Raw genomic sequence first — 19,551 nt, forward strand, 5'->3', positions numbered from 1 at the left:
TGCCATTCTGCAGCCAGGCTCTCCCTGGCGTGACACAACCACGGACCAGTTTGAGAAGCCTTACTGAAAGTGATTACCGTACAGCGAGCCCTAATAGGAAAAAATTGGAAGTAATTAATGGACATCTAATACAGCTATATCTGCACCTCTTCCACTATCATCCAGCAGCAGGCACAGAAGCCGCGGGGGGACCCAGTGCCAGCTGGGGCAGGCGGAGGGAGAGTCGGGGATTAACAGCCGTCTGCAGGAAGATGGGATCTTTTTGTGTATGATTTTTCTTTTAAAGGAGAAAAACATTCAGAGCGAGACTCGCAAATCCCAGCCTCACAGTGGAAAAGCCATTTCCAATCCACTCTAAGGAGGCAGAAGGTGCCGGGTTAGATTGATCCCCCTGACAATACCGTATTAGTGGGAAATTAGAGCTGGAGCCTGAGGAAACTGCTGCAATATCAAACAATTACTTTACATTTGTCCTTACAAATGGAGGGAGCAGAAATGTACTTGAATCAAGTATTAGATTTCCAAAGGGTAAGCAAATGAGGGCTCTGGAAGGGCTGTACTAAAAATGCTTATCACATTAGGAGCTCTTAAAATGCAGCTTACAAAGCCTGAGAGGAGGCAATCTGCATTGGGAAGAGGCGGGCAGTGGTTTGGTGGGCATGTGGAGCAGCGCTGGTTTGGTGATGCTAAGCAGAGGGACTGCCACAGGGACCCCCTCCAGCCTGTGTCCAGGCTGGGGACACAGGAGTCAGAGCCACCACGCTGGTCACCAGGCCCAGGACACACAAAGTGCCTCTTGCCCGCTCCACAAGCCACACACTGTCACAGCCCCAGCCCCCAGCATTGTGAAGAGCGTGTCTTGTGGTATCAGCTGCTGCCCTGAGCGGCTCCTGCACCATTAGCTGGCTCTGACACTCAGGAGGAAAATGCTTGCTTTAAGTGCAAACTTTATAAGCCAGCATATAAATTTTAATGACCGCTGTATAATTTTTACTGGGCCAGAAGGTATGTGACTTGAAGCAACTGTTTCTTTGCACAAAATGACAGAGAGCCTTGCTAGAGTTTACTGCAAAGCCTTGACAAGCATGTCCAAAGATGGAGCAAAATGGGGACCTTTTGGTGACGTGATTAACGTGCATGCCAGGTTCAATGTGCTGACCTACCTGCTGGCAGAGGAGGGCTGGGCAGTGGTGATGGGATGCACAATGGAGCTGGGAGCACAGGGACCCGGTGCTGCCATGCATGCAGCTGGACCTGCCCTGGGACTGGGCACCCGCGGGGCTGCTGGGCTGACCCAGGGGACTCATGTCCAACCAGCGCAGCCCATAGCCCGGGCGCAGGGTGCTGGCTGTGCCAGGAGGCGCCAAGACAACCACTGTGGTGGGCAGGGGGCTGCAGGCACATGCGGAGCCGCCTGGCACAGCATGTCCCGGTGCAGCATGTCCTAATGCAGCACGTCCCGGTGCAGCTCATCCCAGTGCAGCTGATCCTGGTGCAGCATGTCCCGTGCAACGCGTCCTGTGCCCTGGCTGCCCTGGCAGCACAGCCACAGTCATTGTGTGCGCCGTGTTTTGATCAGTTCACTCAGGCCTGAATCCCAGAGAGCAGCTGTTTAATATTTATCAGCTCATAAATACTTAAACATAATGAATGCGACTTAAGTGGTCCCTGATCCTGTTCAGGCTGAAGAGCTCTTGAGACACCTGGGTCAAGGGAAGCCTTCCCAGGGCCCATCTACATCCCTGGCAAGTGCTGTCCGCTGCCCCGCGGAGCCGCTGGCGCGTCACCCAGTGCCGATGCCCAGCAGCACCTGTTTCTTCCCAAAACAGCCCTGAATGACCCCACCATGGTGGGACCATCCCAGGACCCCCGCTCAGACACATTACCCTTGACTTGGCATCGCTGTGAATTACCTGCCTTCCCCGTCTGTGGTGAGGGGCCCGGCCCCAGGTGGGAGCAGCACCGCAGGTGTTCTCTGCCGGCAGCCGGTGCCCGGCGGGTTCAGTGCTGCGCTCCTGCAGGAGCACAAGCTGCAGCGCTGGACCTGCACGGTCAGTCAAGTACTGCCAGTTGCACAAAGAGTGTCGTTCATCTCTCAGGCCAAGGTGGGATCACAGTGCCCTGAGCAAGGAGAAAATTTGATTAACTTCTTATTAATTAATTTGATTCAGTTTCACTGCTGGCTCCCTGTTTGTTGGCAGCAGCGGAGCTGCGGAATGTAAGTGCAGGGCTGGGAGCACTGGGGCAGCCCAGCACTGTGCCCATGCTGTGACACTCAGGAGCAGGACCCTGGGCTGGGGGTGACTTTTAGGATCCCCCCATGGCCCTGTCTCTGCAGTGAGCCACACACCCCATCCCACCAGCCAACACAGAGCTGGGCAGCAAATAAATATGATCCTTAACAGAAACCTCTAACCCCCTGGAAATGATTAATGCTCAGGAAGAGCTGGAATGCTGATACGTTCAAGTAGGTCAAGTTTCCTTCTATTATTTTATCAGGCTGCAGCAAGGGAGAGAAACATGCTGTTGGCTGAACCCCCAGGCTCTGCCACCGCTCCCAGGATGGGTACAGCTGCGCTGTCACTGGCGATATGGCACAAACCCTGGGCAGCATGTCCCCACAGCCACCCCTGCCCGCAGCACGAGGGGGACAAGCTGTGCAGAGGAGGAGCTGCCGCTGTTCCCGAGGCTGCTGTGGGTGCAGCCTGCCCGCTGCTCTGCCAGTGACGTGCCACAGCACACAACTGATTAACACCTTTAATTCGCTTTGAAAGTCTTCCAAGTTCCTCTACAAGCTCTGCTCAGTGCTCCAGCAGCCAGGAGTATCTAGCAGTGAGAGGAACTGTTGGTATCAATACTGCACTGAAGTCCAGGCATCACTGAATAATTCATTACCTGACAGCTAATTAGCCAGCTGGTCCAATTAGGGTGACTCCTCTGCAGCCAGGGCTCTGGACACGCGTGGGGTGACCCTTGCTGGCTCGCAGGGCCTGTGGGGACATCAGCTGCCAGGAGAAACTGCTGCCACAGACAGTGGTGGGTCCTGCACACAGCGAGGGCTGTGCCAGCGCCTGTCAAAGGCACTTCGGCACAAGACGAGGAGTGACAGTCCCCACAGCCCTGCAGCAACACAGGTCCCTGCAGCAGCCCCAAGAGCCCCGGCGTCACAGGATGGGGTGAGCATGGCCAGAAACAGGGACAGTGTCAGCAGCCCAGGGAAGGGACATCTCACCAGGGCATACAGCAGTGGTGCTGCCAACACAGAGCCCTGCAGGGGCAGTCCCCAACTCACCTGGTGTGGGCTGGCAGCAGCGGGCACAGCGGGCAGGGCAGGGAGCAGCGGGCAGCAGCAGGCTGGCTGACCACGGGATCACTGCTGCTTGGCTGGCACAGCTTCCAGCTCCCAGGAGGTCCAGGGCAGCTGTGCTGGGCTTGTGCCGTGTGGCACCATCCTGCCGGTCCTGCCAGGGGGAGGCAAGTCCACACCAGCACCTGCAGGGTCAACAGGTCCCTGCTACTGCAGCCAGCACAGCCTGGGGACAGCAGCCCTGGCTCCTGCACACACTGGTGACTGGTGATAAGGATGGCTCAGGTATAAATATTTACCCAGGGACTGAGTGGATTCAGCTGAGTTCGTTCCTATTAGAGGATCTGTTAGTAATTATCTGCATATGCGTTATTACCTGGGGACGTATAATCTGCCACAGTAATGAGTTCAAGTGGCTCCTGTGGCATAACAAGCAGGAGGGGAGGGTGGGACAGGACCCGCTGCCATCGCAGCGAGGGCAGGGCCAGGCTCAAGGACATCGGTGTCACCGGGCTGCAGGGACCTGCCGCAGTGACGCTGTGCCCTGGGACATGGACCTGCTGCTTCACCTCCCCAGGGAGTGGGTCTGAGCACAGCTCAGCCTGCTCGGACAGGCCAAAAGAACCCCAGAGCTGCGGGACATGGCAACTCCCCGGCCAGGGGCTGCTGCAGGACAAAGCTCCTGTCCTGTGCGGGGCGACCCTGGCTCTGCAGAGCAGCCCCGGGGGACTGGGGGTCCCCAGGAGAGAGGGCAGAGCTGCCCATCCCCAAGGGAAAGGGCACCACTGGTCTAGGCAGCCGGAGGCTGCAGCCCATACCCCTCCTCTTCACAGCTCCTGCCCTCTCCACCTTCCCTGAGCAGCGGCACGTCCTCCTGGATTTGCGTATTTTAAATACATTTCTTTACTTAAGAAACAACGGCCCAAGACCAGCAGATAATCTCTGTCCCAACTCTGCCCACTGCAGGGCTGCCACGTGATATTACTGTATTTAGTCACGGAGCTGTTATGAGAGCAATACAGTCATTAAGCCCTAATTTCTAAAACAAAGATAAAATTACGTGATTAAGATCTAATTAAAGTCTAACTACCAGCACCATGAATCACTTCAGCACACATTTAATGGATGTCTTTTGAAGCCATCATGTGTTTTGTTTCCTTCTGTGGCTGGTGATTTCCCTGCAGGGACCCAGTTTGCTCAGGCTGATGTTTGCTTGCGCTGTTCCTGCTTTGGCTGGGGACCGCTAAAAATGTTTACATGTGAGCGAGGAGCTCGAAAATCCATTTCTAATCAGACAGAAAATTTCACTTGACAGGCTCGTTCAGATGTGCGTCTCTGCAGAACCAAGCGGAGCAGAGAGGGCTCCTCATGCTGACGCTGGCCCCAGCCCCGGCTGGGAGCATCATTTCAGCAGCGCCACGTGCTTTGGTGCAATTAGCAGGAATTAGCACTGGCACACTGGGTGCTCGGTGCTGAGGTGCCTCGTGGACAGAGCTATACTAAATGCCATTAAAACTCTCTTTGGCAGGGAAAAAAAAAAGCAAATGAGAAAAACCTCCCCCCAGCTCAGGCTGGTGACTCTAAGGGACAGCGCTATAATAATCTTGATGGAGAGTATTGTCATTTTCTTTTTCTGCAGCAAAATATTGCCTGTTGATGTCCCAGAGCTGCCTCTGCCAGATCAACACAAGCATTTTAATGCTGTCACTTCCAAGAGCTGGCGGGGGAGCCGGCAGAGCTGCGGGGGTCCCGGCAGAGGTGGCGGCACCGCAGCCTCTCAGCGATGGCAAGAGCTGGGACCTGTTCCAGCTCCCAGCAAGGCCAGTGCCGAGCCCTGGGGAGCGGGCCCAACCCCTGTACCCTGGCAGGCACCCGTCCTGTGACCAGCTGAGCAGATTCCTCTGCGCTGCACTGACCCTGGGGGATTGGGAGCAAGAAAATCTGATCTTGAAGCGAATCCAAGGCAGTGATGGGGAAAGCCTGGCAGAAGCACACGTCTGCATTATTAACGCCACAGCCACCCCGCTGCTCGCTGCAGCTCGGCTGTGGGTGCAGATGGAGGCACAACCGCTCGGCTGCAGGGCGGTGACGTCCCTGCGACCAGCAGAGCACCACGACACCTGTCCCCAGAGACCCTGCAGTGATCGGTACCAACCTGGGGCAGGATGGCAACACAACCCCAGCACCCCAACGCTCTGTGGATTAACCACCAACAGGGAAGTTCAAGGTGACGAGAAACGGGTATTTCCCTTGGGGACGGCACACAGCACAATGACTTCTTCCCCACCGCTCACAGATGTAGGATGGATAGAAAAGGGTGATGAAGAGAAAGAGCACAAAGAAAACAGCCTCATGTAGCTTTGTTTCGTTGCCTTCTTTTAGGAGCAAAGTGCCTTGTTTTCCCTGCAATGACATGTTAAGTGAGCAGGCATCCTCCTGGGGACAGCTTCAGCAGCAACAGGTATCTCTCAAACTGCAAAATGGGAAGAAAGATTTCCATCATTAATCACACAGCATGGGATGAGGTGGTTCTCAGAATTGCACCCCCATATAATTGTTAGTGGATACAAACAGGGAGCAGTAAGTCAAGGTAATGTTCCCCAGAAGACTCAGCCAGAAGAGATAAAGGAACCAGAGAGGATCTGAAGCAAGTTAAATCCATGAGTGTTCCTGGTTTGCATCGTCAGAGGGATGAACTTCCTTAAACTGCTGGTTACAACACAGCAGGGCTCCAGACAGGGTCATTCCTCTTGAGAACTGGTCCAACACACCCGCGGGGTCACCAGCTCTGCCAGCCACTGAGCAGTGGCTCATTCACTGGAATCAGTGACACCAGCAGCTGGAGCAACATGAGCTACAAGTGGAGAAATCAGAGGGGACAGATCACCAGTGCTCGAGGCGTGTGTTACCAAGCCTGTGATTAAGGCATTTCATGCCACAAAATGACGGCGTGCTGGCACAGCCAGAAGCATCCCTGCTGTCCCAGGTCACCAGACTGCACCAGAGCAGACATGGCCCAAGGCTATAAAGCAACGAGCTGCAGCAGTGATGGAAAATCTGGGCTGGCGTTTCCCAGCCATGCAGCGGACCCACATTAGGGCTCCACAGAATGAGCCCGGGCCCACCTGGCAGCAGGTCCCACTGGGACACTGCTCATGGGCACAGAGAGCAGCTGATGCCCATCACCTGCACCCACCGGCATCTGCAGGTCGTGGCTCACCTCCACACCAGAACAGGGGCTGCTGGGGACAAACTTCAAAAGGAGGAAAAAATGCTGTTTCTCCGAGTTAATATTCCCCTGCGAATACTGTTCTCCTCATTATTCTGGTTGTTACTTAAGCAACAGCCGCTCGTCACTTGTGGTTCAGCAGCCGAGGGAAGGGCTGAGTGCAAGAGGCTAATTTATTTTCTTTTAGTGCTTCTCATCCATGGCAGCCCCTGGCTGCTCCTCGCCACTGGTAGCCAACTGGAGGCATTTCAGCTATTTCTAATGTATGACAGCAACTGGGGAACAGAAATTACCCTCTCTGAAATAATTCCTGAGACAGATTTCTTTTGGCACTTGCAATAGATAGGCAGAGGAGATGCGGGCTGCATGTACTAGCTTGCCTTTCTTGAGCTATTTATTAGCCCTGCCATCTGGTTAAGACCTCATTTCTCTTGTAGAGCCAGGACCCAGCCTGGTGGGCTCTGGAATTGAGCTGGGGGAGCGTGGAGCCCCACACAGCCCTGGGGAAGGACCAGAAGGTCCCTGCCCGCACCATCCCGCCCTGGAGCCCCAGCCTAGCTGCAGGCACCGGGTGAGTGGGGCAGTGGGGACGGTCCCCTGTGCCCCAGCTCGTCCTGCCCCATGGCTTCTTGGCCCCATCAGTGCGGAGCTGCCAGTGCCATCACACGTGCTGGGCCCTTGTGAGCCAGAGTAGGAGATGCAGGATCTGCTGAGGATGCGCAGCGCCCACTGGGCCCACTCTGCACAACCCAAATTACAGCATTGGCAGAAACAACTTCCAGAGGGAAACTGGAAGAGTTACCAGCAGTGCCGAAGCTGTGGGGCTCCTTCTGGGCATGTGGCAGCCACCAGCAACCTCTGGGAGCTGTTCCCATGGCTGCAGTGTGCAGCCCTGCCCCATGGCACAGGGCTCTGCCCCATGGCACACACCACTCTGCCCTGCCCCACAGCACACTGCCCTGCCCCACAGCACAGGGCCCTGCCCCAGGAACAGCCCCAGGGACAGACAGGGCTGAGCAGCCCCTGTTTGGCTCTGGGCTGAGACGGGGATATTTCACTCCTCATTTCCTCACCATCTTCTAAATAAATAACATGGATAAAGTGAATTACACGTTCTTTATCTTCACATCTTAATCCTGCCTGCATGGAGTCTGTAAAAGGCACTTGGTGCTGCTTGGTTGCACTTTATTTGAGTCAGCCCAGGGAAGCAGGAGTCAGGCCATCGCTCACCGCACACCCGAGCACCGCTCCAGCTCCCTGTGCCGTCCCGCACCAGTGCTAGGACCCCAGCACCACTGGCCCAACCACCCACCGGCTACAAGACAGCGAGGGTCAGCCCTATCAGCCATGCTGCTGGAGCCGGGGGGTCACAGAGAGCACCCCAAATGCAGCGCCTTGAGTGCAGCCCTCTCTCCGGCCAGCAGCACAGCCCCAGCAGCAGTGCTGTGCCCACGGCAGTATGGTGCCCACCGCATTCTGCCAGCAATGCCACTGGGACAGGAGCTGCTGGGAGTGCACCCGCCAGCAAGGTCCCCGCCACCCGGCCAGCTGCTCCCACGGCCGCTGTGTTTTGTGGCAGCTCCTGTGGGCCCGGGTGGGCTCCGACCTGCCAGCGCTGATCGGAACAATAGACCTGCAGGAGATCCAGCCGGCTGCAATAAAATTTTCATTACTGGTATGTTTGAAAAGCTGTTGTACTATTTTAGCGAAGAAAGGCAATCAGTCATGGCTTACTAATGCACCCTAATGGGGTTCTCTGGTGTGAAAGACACGTGGGGTCTGAAATGTTTACCGGGGACTGAGCAGCCTCAGCAGAGCATGCACAGCACAGCCACAGTCCCACCATGGCACAGCCCCGGCCATGGCACAGCCACAGCCCTGCCATGGCACAGCCCCGGCCATGGCACAGCCACAGTCCCACCATGGCACAGCCACAGCCCCACCATGGCACAGCTGCTGCACAGCCACAGCTGCAGCCCCAGCACAGCACGGCTACAGCTATGGTTAATTAAATCCATTCATAATCAGATGGATTTGAGTCTTACTTTAGGCATAGTTTCCGTGGCTTTTGCTACACGCAGAATCATCCTCGCATGGCGGTTTGGGAAAATAAAGCAAGGCTGAGGTTTTCTGCAGCCCCGCGTTTTCCCCAGAGTGTGGATGTGCAGCTCCCCTGGGTGCCGGGAGATTCCCCACCTGGAGCAGTGCCAGCATTTCTCACGTCTCTCCCCATTCATGTGCTGCAGCACCGAGCGCTGTTGCCCCGGTACCATGGCACTGCACACCGGCCCTGGCCAGCACTGGTGGCCACTGCCACCACCACCACCCAGCTGCACAACAGCACCAGCGGCAACATCCCCTTCTGCTTCTTCAGCCTCATTTTCCAATCAGGAAAATTTTCCACCAGGTTTTTAACCAGTGCATCATGGCACCAGTGAAATGCTGTCTGGAGCCTGTTGTTTCTGTGCCATCACCTCCATCACCCAAACAAGTAATCTCATCACAGGATGAAAATAGGTTGGTTGGACAGGACCTACTTCTTTTCAGCCATGTTGACTGGCATGAATTTATATTCTCGGGCACTGATTCTCACATTAATTGAATCTTGCATTAGTTTTTCCACCCGTTTGCCCAGGATTAACGTCAGGCTAATTGGACATAGTTGTCCAAGCCACCTCACTCACTCCCTCACTCCGCTGCTTCTTGGTACAGCACTTTCTCCTCCCACCCAACACCACTATCTAGCTCTTCAGGATCAACAGGGAAGTTGCAAGTTTAAGTCCATTTCTCCGCAAAAATTCTTTGTGCAGGTCTGGGGCCAGGCTGCCACAGGACCTCACGGTAGCACCTGGCTCCAGCACCAGCCGGTGCAGCAGGGCAATGCATGGCACAGCATGGCACGCCCAGCATTGCATAGCACATCACGGCACAGCACAGCACAGCACGGCATGGCATGGCACGGCACACTGGCTGCACACCTGGCACCCACCACTGCTGCTCATCCATCCCCAGAGGTCCCACGAGGCTAGTGGTTTGCTTGTGCCATTTTTCGCCTTAAAGGCATTTAATAGGCAATTTGCATATTGCAGATTCATTTTTAAACACGGTTTTAATGAAGGTTCTCCACTGCGTGTGGATCTGTGTGTGTCACCCATCTAGGCTCACACCACACAAATCACCACCACTTGTGGAAAAGATAATTAAAGGTAACAATGAAAACCTCATTAGTCCTCATTTACATAAGATACACAGAGAAATTTCCTAACCTTTAGTCCTGACCGTCATGATCCATTTAGACATGTCCTGTACGCCAGACTCCAAGGCAGCAGCACATGGAGCTCTGCTCAGCCGGGCGCTGGGGACAGCGTGTCCTGGGCACAAGGGAGCACGAGCATGTCCTGTGGCTGGTGAGCCCCTCTGCACGGCAATGTCCTTATGTCCTGCCTGTCCTGCCTGCCCTGCCTGCTCATGGTGCCCAGGACCTGCCTGTCACCCTGTGTTTGTAGTCGGGCACTGACAGCCCAGCTGCCACCAGCCCATGCGGCATGGCCATCAGGAAGAAAAATACGCCCCGGAGAAAACAAAGATCCACATCCCTGCAGAGCTTTGTCATCTTCAGCACCGGCCTCACCATCACCATGAGAATCACCTTAACATGCATTTGTGGCAGCAACAAGGCTGGGGACAGCGGCCGGTGAAGGTGACAGTCACACCGCAAAGGTCCCCATGAGCCACCATGCACCATGGCAGCTTGCACCCCTCCCTGGCAGAGCCCCAGCCTCCCGCACGCCTGGGGCAGAAATGCAGCTCAATTAGGACCTGTTGTGCCATAAAAATATTGGAGCATTAAATGTATCAGATAAAACTTCTTCTACTATTAAAGCAGATCGTGTCCTGGCAATCTAAGCAGTAAGCTGTGCAATTTCACCCAGCGATAGCACTGGATTAAGTTCTTCCCACAAAAGCCTCTTATTGTATGAAAAAGACCATTAGCAGCCTACGAAATCAATAGGAAACACAGCCCCGGTGCTGTAAAACACCAGAATTAGCTGCAGCGCCGGCAGTAGCACCATTTATGCTGGGGCCTCTTTCGCAAACTCTTGCAGGAAAGAGCTTTGCTGAAATGCAGGACTTGGACGGCCCCACTGCGGGGCTGCCTGCACAGAGCCCCCGTGCTCTATGGAAACATGATTCAAAACCACTGTCACTTCAGGGAAAAGTGGAGTATAACTGGAAGGGACTTTGTGGAACAAATTTCTAACAGTTTCAACGCTTACCTAGTTTCTCGTTTTCTTCAGCCCTTCTGGGAGAGCTCAGTTTCCTGTGACATTCAGGTCTGAGTTGGGCTGCTCAGGCAGGAGTGCAGCTCAGGGCCGGGATGTCCCTCCAGTTGCCCGAGAGCACCGGCCCAGGACATGAGCACTGCAGCACTGCTGGCCTGGTGAACACTTGCATTGATTTTTATTATAATATCTGAAACCTTGCAGAGTACATGAGAATCTGTGGGACACCAGCACAGAACGGAAAACATTTCCCTCACCGCTCCGGACAGAATGTCTTTGCTTTGTTGACAGCTCCCCTAATGTAATTAACCTTCCTCCAGCAACCTCTTATCATCATTTTCCAGGAGGTACAGTTTTTTGGAGGATGTTTTTAGGGGCTCTGTTTTCAGCGGTTGGAATTTAATTGCAATTTGCTGCCATGTGAATGCGGGACAGGGAGCTGCATGGCCAGCCAGGACCATGGGCACCTGGCTGGGTGGAAAATGGATCCTCCAGGGCGGCCAGGGCTGGATTTGAGCTCCTGCAGGTCCAGCGTGGCTGGTCAGGGGTTACAAACCCACCAAGCAGACCCCAGCAGCACCACAGCAAGATGCCCCAGGCACGGCCACATGTGAACTGGCAGCATGTGCTGCCCTGGAGCCGCTGCTGCTCCACGGTGACCCCAGAGCTGGATGTGCCAGGGACAGGGGCACCTGGTGCAGGTGTCCTGGGCTGCAGGCTCGGTGCTGTTGCTCCCCTGGGCAGCGGGTGCTGCTTTTCCCCACACCCCCTCCCACTGTGGCACAGGCAGCGCCCACATCCCGGCACGGCAGCTGCTGTGAGGCTGTCAGGGCAACAGCTCCAAAGGGAATTTGTAATGACCCCTGCCAAGGGTAATTCATGGTCCACAACAAACAGATGCAGATACACGAGCCAGAAGGAGTAGTCCCTTGGATTTTTAAAACATTCAGCAATAGCAAGTGAGGGCAATACATTATTTAAAGGCTCTTCTAAGGAAAGAAAATAATTTCAGCTTAGTTAGCTTTTTAGGACAGCCTAAGTAGAGAGCAGGGACAGCGGAGCCGCGAGCAGCAGCACAGGGAGCTGCACGCACCCCGTGGCTGACAGGCACCGGCACCGGGCTCTGGGCACTGCGGGGCTGCTGGTCCCTGAACCCCAAGAGGCTTTTCCTGAAGTCCCAGCCCCCGGAAGGCAGCATGGGGTGGACAGAGCAAGCAGGGGATGAGGGGACACAGCACCCAGATCCAGGCAGGGCTGCAGGCGCTGCCAAGCAGTGACTGAGCAGAGTGGGCACTGTGGGGAGCAGCGTGCTGATGGATTAGGTGTCACCGGGTCTAATCCAGAGTCATTAGCCATGCTGAACACTCGCATATCATTTGTTAAACTAATGGATTGCTGGAGGTCATTCAGTAATAAGAAAAGGAGAGAAGGGTTATTAGTTTTTATCAGACATTAATTGACCCAAATTGATTACTTGTTTGGCATTTGCAGGATACTGGGGTGCCCCCCCAGATGCTTCTGGCCGGCAGAGCAGAGGGTGCAGCAGCTCTGCGCTGGGCACCGCGGCATCGCGGTCCCGGCTGCCACGCAGCTCATCACAGGGTGGACACTCAGGGCAGATCCCACCACGAGTGGCTCCTGTCCACACGATCCCATCAGCTGGTCCTGGGCCACAGGATGAGGGTGGCAGGGTCACCCCACATCCACCCCACACACCCCATGCTTGTCCTGCTCCTGCTGTTCCCCTGCGTCCGCTGGCAATGCTCAGTGTGGCAGGGAGAGCAGAAACGATTGGGGAGCTGCTCAGGTGATACCACATTTATCTAACAAGCTTCCAAATGAAAACTAGCATTTGGACTTATTGCATTCTGCCTCAAAATTTGATTACATTTTTCTACAGCTGTAAATCTGCCTTCCTTTCTGCAACATTATTATTAAAGCCAGTATTGAATTGGCGGTGTGATACGTAAAATTTCAATCCCGGCTTTGACATTCCAGGAAGTTAAAAACCAATTACAGTGTGTGCTTTGCCTCGGGACAGAATGAATCATTGAACACAGCCACTTCACCAAGAGAAATTAAAGGTTGAAGCAGCAACATGGGGAAGGTATTAAGTTAAAAATCAAAGATCAATTAAAGTAAAACTGAGTCTATTTTATTTTTAATATTTTGCTTAAATTTTCATTCCCTTCTGATGAACAAGGAGGTAAAATAAACCTGCACTTTTGTTTATTTGCTGGGTAATAAATCTGGGATGAAGTCAGTTTTAGGAGCTAAGAGGAAACATTCAGGTAATAAAACTCCCAACCCAATAACCAGCATTAATCTTATGGCAACGAGACCGGCGTGGCAATGGGGCAGCACAGTGCCCTCCTCGTGACAGGGAAGCCCCAGTCCCTGCGGGTCCTGCCACCTCCTGCCACCACCCCGTGCCACAGCCGCCCATGTGGCAAAGCAAGTGCCACACTGGGAGATGCCCAGAGCTCAGGGGACACGTCTCATCACCACTGTCACCACGAGGCTGTGTCATGGTATGACGGGCTTGGGCAGCACCAGCTGCAAAACACAGGAGTGGGGAGCAAAGTCAGCACTGAGGTGAGTAAAGAGCCCTGTGTCCCGCAGCTGGCACCTCAGGACTGCTGAGCCCCCAGGCTGTGAGGGCAGGGGGTGCAGCAGGTCCTGGCCAAACCAGGCAGCTCCTGTGGCTGCTCTGGCTCTACAGGGGAGTGGGGACACCCCGTGTGCCTGTGGGGATGCCCCATGCCACAGGTCCTCTGCAGAAGTGAGCTGCTGTGGTTAGAGCAGGACGCAGCATCACACACACGTCACACTGTGTGTCACACCATAGCAGTGTCACACCACCACAGTGTCACACCGCACGCTCACAGCTCTGCTCTCAGGTTCAAGGGGTACCCAGCCTGAGCCTCAAGACCCAAAGCCCCAGGCTGCTCCTTTCCAAGCTGGGGGATGGCAGCTCTCCATCCCTGCACATGTCACACTGGTGACACCCCCAAACTGTTCAGGCCACCCAGGCATGAGCAGAGCAAGGCCTTTTCCAGCAGCTGATCTGCTGGCCGTGTCCACAGGCTGGCACCGGTACATCATCCCCAGGTTGGTACCAGCACATCCCCAGGTCGGCACCAGCCCCGCCGAGGGTGCCGGACCCCGGGCGCGCTGCACCCCAAGCGGCGGGGCCCGGAGCTGCGGGCAGCGCGACCCACGGGCACCGCCCAGTGGCAATGAAACCCGCGTGTGCGTACACGGACACACGCAGCACAGTCTCCCTCGGCCGGCCAGGTCCCGCCGGCTCCCCCGCCCCCCGGGCGCGGCTCGGCCCCGCTGCACACGCGTGTTCGTGGCGGCTCTGCAGCCCCCGCCCGGCCCGGCTGAGCACGGTGCCACCGCTGCGAACTGGGAGCTCAGAGCCCGGGAGAGGACCCGCGAGCCACCCGCGGGGGGACAGCGTCACACGAGCCACCCGCGGGGGGACAGCGTCACCTCCACCCGGCCCCGCACACCCGTTCCACGGGCCGGACCTGCCAGGGCCGGTTCCATGTTCTCCCCTGGGGCGGCCGGTCACGTCCCGAGCTGCGGCAGAAGCTGTTGACCCCTCCTGTAAAACAAAAGACAAGTTGTACTTCCCGTTCTCTGCAGCCGTTTGTCATTCGCAGATGCCTTTTACGCGTGGCCTTTAATAGATAATCCATACCCTTGAAGTGGAGTATATCATCTGCTTGTTACCAGTGATAAATCATTTGCAAAATATTAAAATGCTTAAAGACTGTCATATGGGCTTCATGAATTGCTTTGCAACACACACACTCCTGCCTATTAAAGGAGAAAATGTATTTATCGCAGAGCTAGGCAGAGCTATCAAACTCTGCTTTATTTACAGGCTGGAGTACAAAGCTATCGGAGCGGTGCAGCGGTGGGGGGAGAACCACCTCCCGGCCCTGTCATTACCGCCTTTCTAGATTATCTGACCCCAGCTATGGAAACTCATTAAAGTCGTTAGGAAACACGCCAGTTCTCCGGGGAGCCAGCTCCTTTCAGATTAAAAAAGGGAGCGAGACCATGTGCGAGCGCTGCTGTGCAGTTTATTCACATCTATACAAGTGTGCTAACCGCAGGGAAAGAGTAATCTAATATATTCTCAGACAATTTAAACTAATTTCAATAAAAAAAGAATGAGACGGAAGCGAACGGCAGGAAGAGCAGATGTTCCAGGGCTGGCGAGACCCAGCAGAACGAGTCAACAGCGACAGCGCTGTGTTGGGGACACGCGGCAGGGCTGGTACTGACGGGATCCAGGGAGCAACCGTGCCACCCAGGGACCCCACACCCCCCTTGGGACACACCGGTGGAACAGCAACCCACAGCTTTGGGGATCCACAACCAGTCTCCACCTGCAAAGCCACCAGCACAGATCAGCAGCAGAGAGCGGCAAAGGGGCCGGAGGGGCTGAGCAAGAACCAGGGAAAGGGCTGGGGGGCTCACAGTCCTGTCCCATGCCCTCTCCATCCTGTCCCCTCTCCTTGTCACCCCCAGCAACAACATCAAGCCCTAGGCAGGGCCACACAGCCCGAGGTGCTTTGGAGACCCGGGTTCTGCGGCTTTTGGGGCCGGGACTCCCCAGCCAGACCCTCAGCCACCAAGGCACAGAAGCCACCCAAGTTATCCCCCCACCAGGGGTTCCTGCAAACGCTCCAGCTTGTTTGGTAAATAACAGCTTTGTAATAAATATTGCATCAGCCCAGAACTGCAGTGCATTAAAAAATGATAAGGTCCCTGCTTCCCAGGCAGCCGCTCTGTGCCGGGCCTGAAGAAGCGTTTAAAATCGGATGTCAGCTGTGGCGGACAGAGGAATTTGTCGTAGGGCTGATGAATAGTTTGAGAAATATTCAATACCTTCAGGAAGGATCAATTTATCACAGTTTGGCTCAGACTGAGTGGAAACATACAGCCATCCACACTGCATTTGTTTATTAAGAAATTCGGGTCATTATGTTAGACATGCAGTTTTTTTTTTTTGCTGGATGAAACTAATGTGGAAAAAGAGCCATGAGGCACCTTGATAAATTGCTCCACCAGCAGATGTGCTGTTTTTTCCTCAATGTAACGGTCTCCAGCAAAGAGGGGGCAGGACCGGCCCCCCAGGGAGGCTGGAGTCTCGGGGCAGCCTCAATGCGCAAGCAAACCCCAGCGGCTGCAAAATCATTTGCTTTGTGGGGGTGGCCGGGGACTGTCCCCAGGTCTGTGTCAATCACTCCGCAGCAGCTGAGCGCAGGGTGGCCACACGGGTGGCACGGGGGGACGAGCCCTGTGGGTCCTGGAGCTGTTCCAGCTCAGGGCTGCCCACCAGACCGTGTGGGGAAGGGGCTCACACCACACGTTGCAGCCTTTGCAAACCGACCAGGGGGGCTTGTAGGTGCAGAAACGGAGCCGCCGCAGCCACCAAGGCACAGCAAGATCTGGGGGCCAGCACGGCAAGGGACACATCGCATCCGCATAACACCATGCTCAGGGGTTAATGGGAAATGCCATCAGGTACCTCCGGTATCAGCAGGCTCTTCACACGTAATAAAAACCTGACCGTAAGTTTCCCCCAGCAGATGGAGAGAGCGATTTCCTCAGTGACCCAACGCGCACCCTCGGCTGACCCGGTAACCAGCACATAAAGCGTTCACCAGCCGGGGGGGGCTCAGGAGCGCTCCCAGGACTTCCTATCGGCCTCAAAGCTTTCAATTATGTACGTATTTATTTATGAAATATTATGACAACTGAAAGCCCATTAAGTGTTACAGTGAAAGTCCCTATGTGCAAAAGAACGGGGGCATCAGCACGGTCTTAACTGCTAAATCCATTTGGTAATCAGGTTAGGCTGCCAGCAAGAGGCTGGTGTCAGCGGCTTTTATTAAAAGCGGGGTTTTTGCTGTAAGAGGTACTAGTTTTATGTTACCATAAATTGTCAACAGTTGGTCAGATCTCCACAGAGAAAGGATCAATACTCAGCAGAGGGGAAAAACTGCTGAGAAAGGAAAAGCGATACTCTAATTAGAACAAAATTTAAGAGTCCAGGGGTATGGATGACAGTGCCTAATATGTTATAATTTATTGACGGCCTCCAAAGATTAGGTTTTGTTCTGGCTCTGGAAGGCACCTGGGTGTGAATAAATATCCCAGCAGACAGCAGCTGCCTGCGGGCAGAGCGGGCAGCTCCTCGCACATCGATCCTCCCGAGTGGCACAATCAGCAGCCGCCCCTGCAGGACGGAGCCACCAAAGGGCCAGGTCCCCGGGCTGTTGCGGCTCCTCCAGCTGCTCACGGGCTGGGGGCTCCGCTGGTGCCCCCCCAAGCCAGCAGCGGGGCAGCCACAGCCCTGCGGGACCAGGCACACAGGGACAGGGACACTCCTGCTCCTGGGGTGTCAGAAATCTGCACCTCCTTTTGCAATAAACTAATCCTGGTTTAGCTTGGTGCTAATCCCAGCTGAGGACCAACATCTGCGAGACCCAGCCCCGTGCTAACCCAGATTTAATCACCACTGGAATCCCAACCTGCCCTCGCTTCATTTCCCCACACACAAAGCACCTGCCAGTGCACCCTCATAAACAAGAAGGCAATAAAATTTAATCACTCCGAGATCAAAGTTCTCAAGTGTTTTCCAATTGTCCTCTCACCACCCTTCCAGCGAGGTTAAGGGAACTGCAGCGGGCTGTCTATTTAATAAGTGGCCATAAAAACCTGGCTGGATTGGAGAAATATTGGCAAATATAGTAAATAAAAATACATTAACTCTAATTCTTCAAAGCCTTTGGCTATATTAATATCTCTTTAATGTAATCACCTATAAATAAGTGATGACCCTATGATTTAATATGACATCTGTCATCCCCATTTCCATACAAGACGTGAAGTAATTACTCTCTCTGATATGCAATAAAAGGATGGGAACCATCACCAGCTCCATCACCCAGCGCTGTGGGCAGCCCCAGGAGGGTCAGCTCCAGCTCCTGATTCCCAGTGGGGTGTATGGAAACGTGGACAAGAGCTGCACATGAGGTGCAAGGGCTGGGGTTGCCCACATGGGCCCCAGCCCCAGGGGCAGATGCAGTGACCCGCCCGCCTGCTCTGGAGGGGTCAGTGGTGCCCGATGCCCCAGGGGTAGCGGTCGGGGACCCCCTGGGCCGGGCTGTGCAGCTCCCAGTGCTGGGCCGAGGTTTTAGTACTGGCTGCTGGGTGACCCTGGCAATCACAGGCACCATCACTGTAATGTCAGAAAGCTCAGCACAATCAGGAAAAAGGCAGAACAGTCTCTTCTCTGCATATTCTCCTGACCCAGAGCTCAGAGAGCAGGGAGGCGCTTGGGTCCCGGTCAGGCTCCCGCCAGCCCAGCGGTGCATGGACGAGCCTGTGGCCGATGCTGCTGGCTCTGGCTCCGCTCCCTCCACCAGCATCCCACAGCAAAGCTGCCCTTGCCCCACTCCATCTGGAGCTGGAAATCACACCACACTGTGCAGCTCAGTGTAACTCACTACTGTCCCCAGGGCTGGAGAGGTGACAATTACCTTCCTGTCTCAGGGGTGAGTTATCAGATTTATAGAAAAGAAGCTATTGCAAGCATAAGGAGGCTGGGCACAGCAGAGGTGAGAACGCAACAGCAGCAGCCAGCCCAATACCATGGCAAGAGTCCACAACACGAGTCACACCTCTGCCACCCTCTGCTGCCTCTAGCAAGAGCCCCACAGCCCAGTGGGCACAGCCCTGCCCGGCCAGACCTGAGCAGCCCTGGCTGCAGCACAAAGCCCCCAGCTGGAGAAATGCTTTTGTGTGCCTGGGCAGGTAGATGCTGCTGCATCTCAGAGTGGGAAGACAAAAATGCACACAGGAGCAGGGAGGAGAAAAGAGAGGGGAAGAAACCTTAAGAATAAAAAACTCTGTTTAAAGGCAAGTTTTTGAAGCATGAGCACCAGCCCCTACCACACCAACCTGATGGCTCAGTCAAGCAGGAAGATCTGAGTACGCAGTGGAAACGCTCCTGGGCAGATCCAACCATGACGACTTCCATTTCTCCCTCCTGTTCTTCAGCCGAGGTGACACGCAGGATCGCTGAAGCATCTCGCAGCCCATTCGCCCTCCAGGGTGGAGCCGCAGCCCGGGGAAGGTTTCCCAGCCCTGCCTGCAGCAGCTCGGCCAACCTGGGTGTCACCTGCAGACCACGCAGCCATCCGCGGGGACAGGGACAGAGGAACCCCCTCCAGCAGCTGGGAGCATGGACCTTCCTCCTCCCACCTCGCTCCATCGTCCTCATCCTCCTCGCCCAGCCAAGGCGCAGAGGCGGGAGCTGCCCATCTGCGCTCTACCACTGCACACCCTGCTAAATGAAAAACAGCATTTAATTAGGATGCAGAGCTGGAGCAGCACACAAACACTCAGTTACTACCAGCCTTGTGCAGTTTAAAGCTCAGTTTGATGAAGAACCATTAAAAAAGGCTGATAACTGAACCAAAGCTTGAGGAGCGGAGCCACGTGCTGCATGGCGACAGCAGCTGGGGACACAGAGCAGCTGCAGCATGGGCAGCACTCGCACTGCCTGCCAGAGGGGACACAGGGACACTGTTGCCACAGCCTGGGGACATGGGACACAGCTGGGACACCACAGTCAGAGACCCACAACAGAGGCACCGGGGTGGCCGTGGCCGATACAAACCCCAGAACAAGGAGCAGGGTCC

General features: G+C 55.1%; 1 protein-coding gene across 3 annotated transcripts in view; it reads right to left on the reverse strand.

Moving 5' to 3' along the window:
* Positions 1-5,591: 5,591 nt before the first annotated feature.
* The window catches only part of USP31 (ubiquitin specific peptidase 31), a 42,089-nt gene continuing 28,129 nt past the window's right edge, over positions 5,592-19,551 (reverse strand). Inside the window, exons 17-18 of one of the 3 annotated variants that reach the window (XR_010466365.1) lie at positions 18,809-19,193; positions 5,592-14,432 (exon numbers count right to left, since the gene is read on the reverse strand). The gene's annotated coding sequence lies outside the window, so the exon portion shown is untranslated. Of the gene's footprint in view, positions 14,433-18,606; positions 19,197-19,551 lie in introns of those variants that run through there. The other 2 variants (XR_010466364.1, XM_065031129.1) reach the window with 2 other exon arrangements.

The sequence above is a fragment of the Columba livia genome, chromosome 15 (genome assembly GCF_036013475.1).
Source record: "Columba livia isolate bColLiv1 breed racing homer chromosome 15, bColLiv1.pat.W.v2, whole genome shotgun sequence".
Lineage (NCBI taxonomy): Eukaryota > Metazoa > Chordata > Aves > Columbiformes > Columbidae > Columba > Columba livia.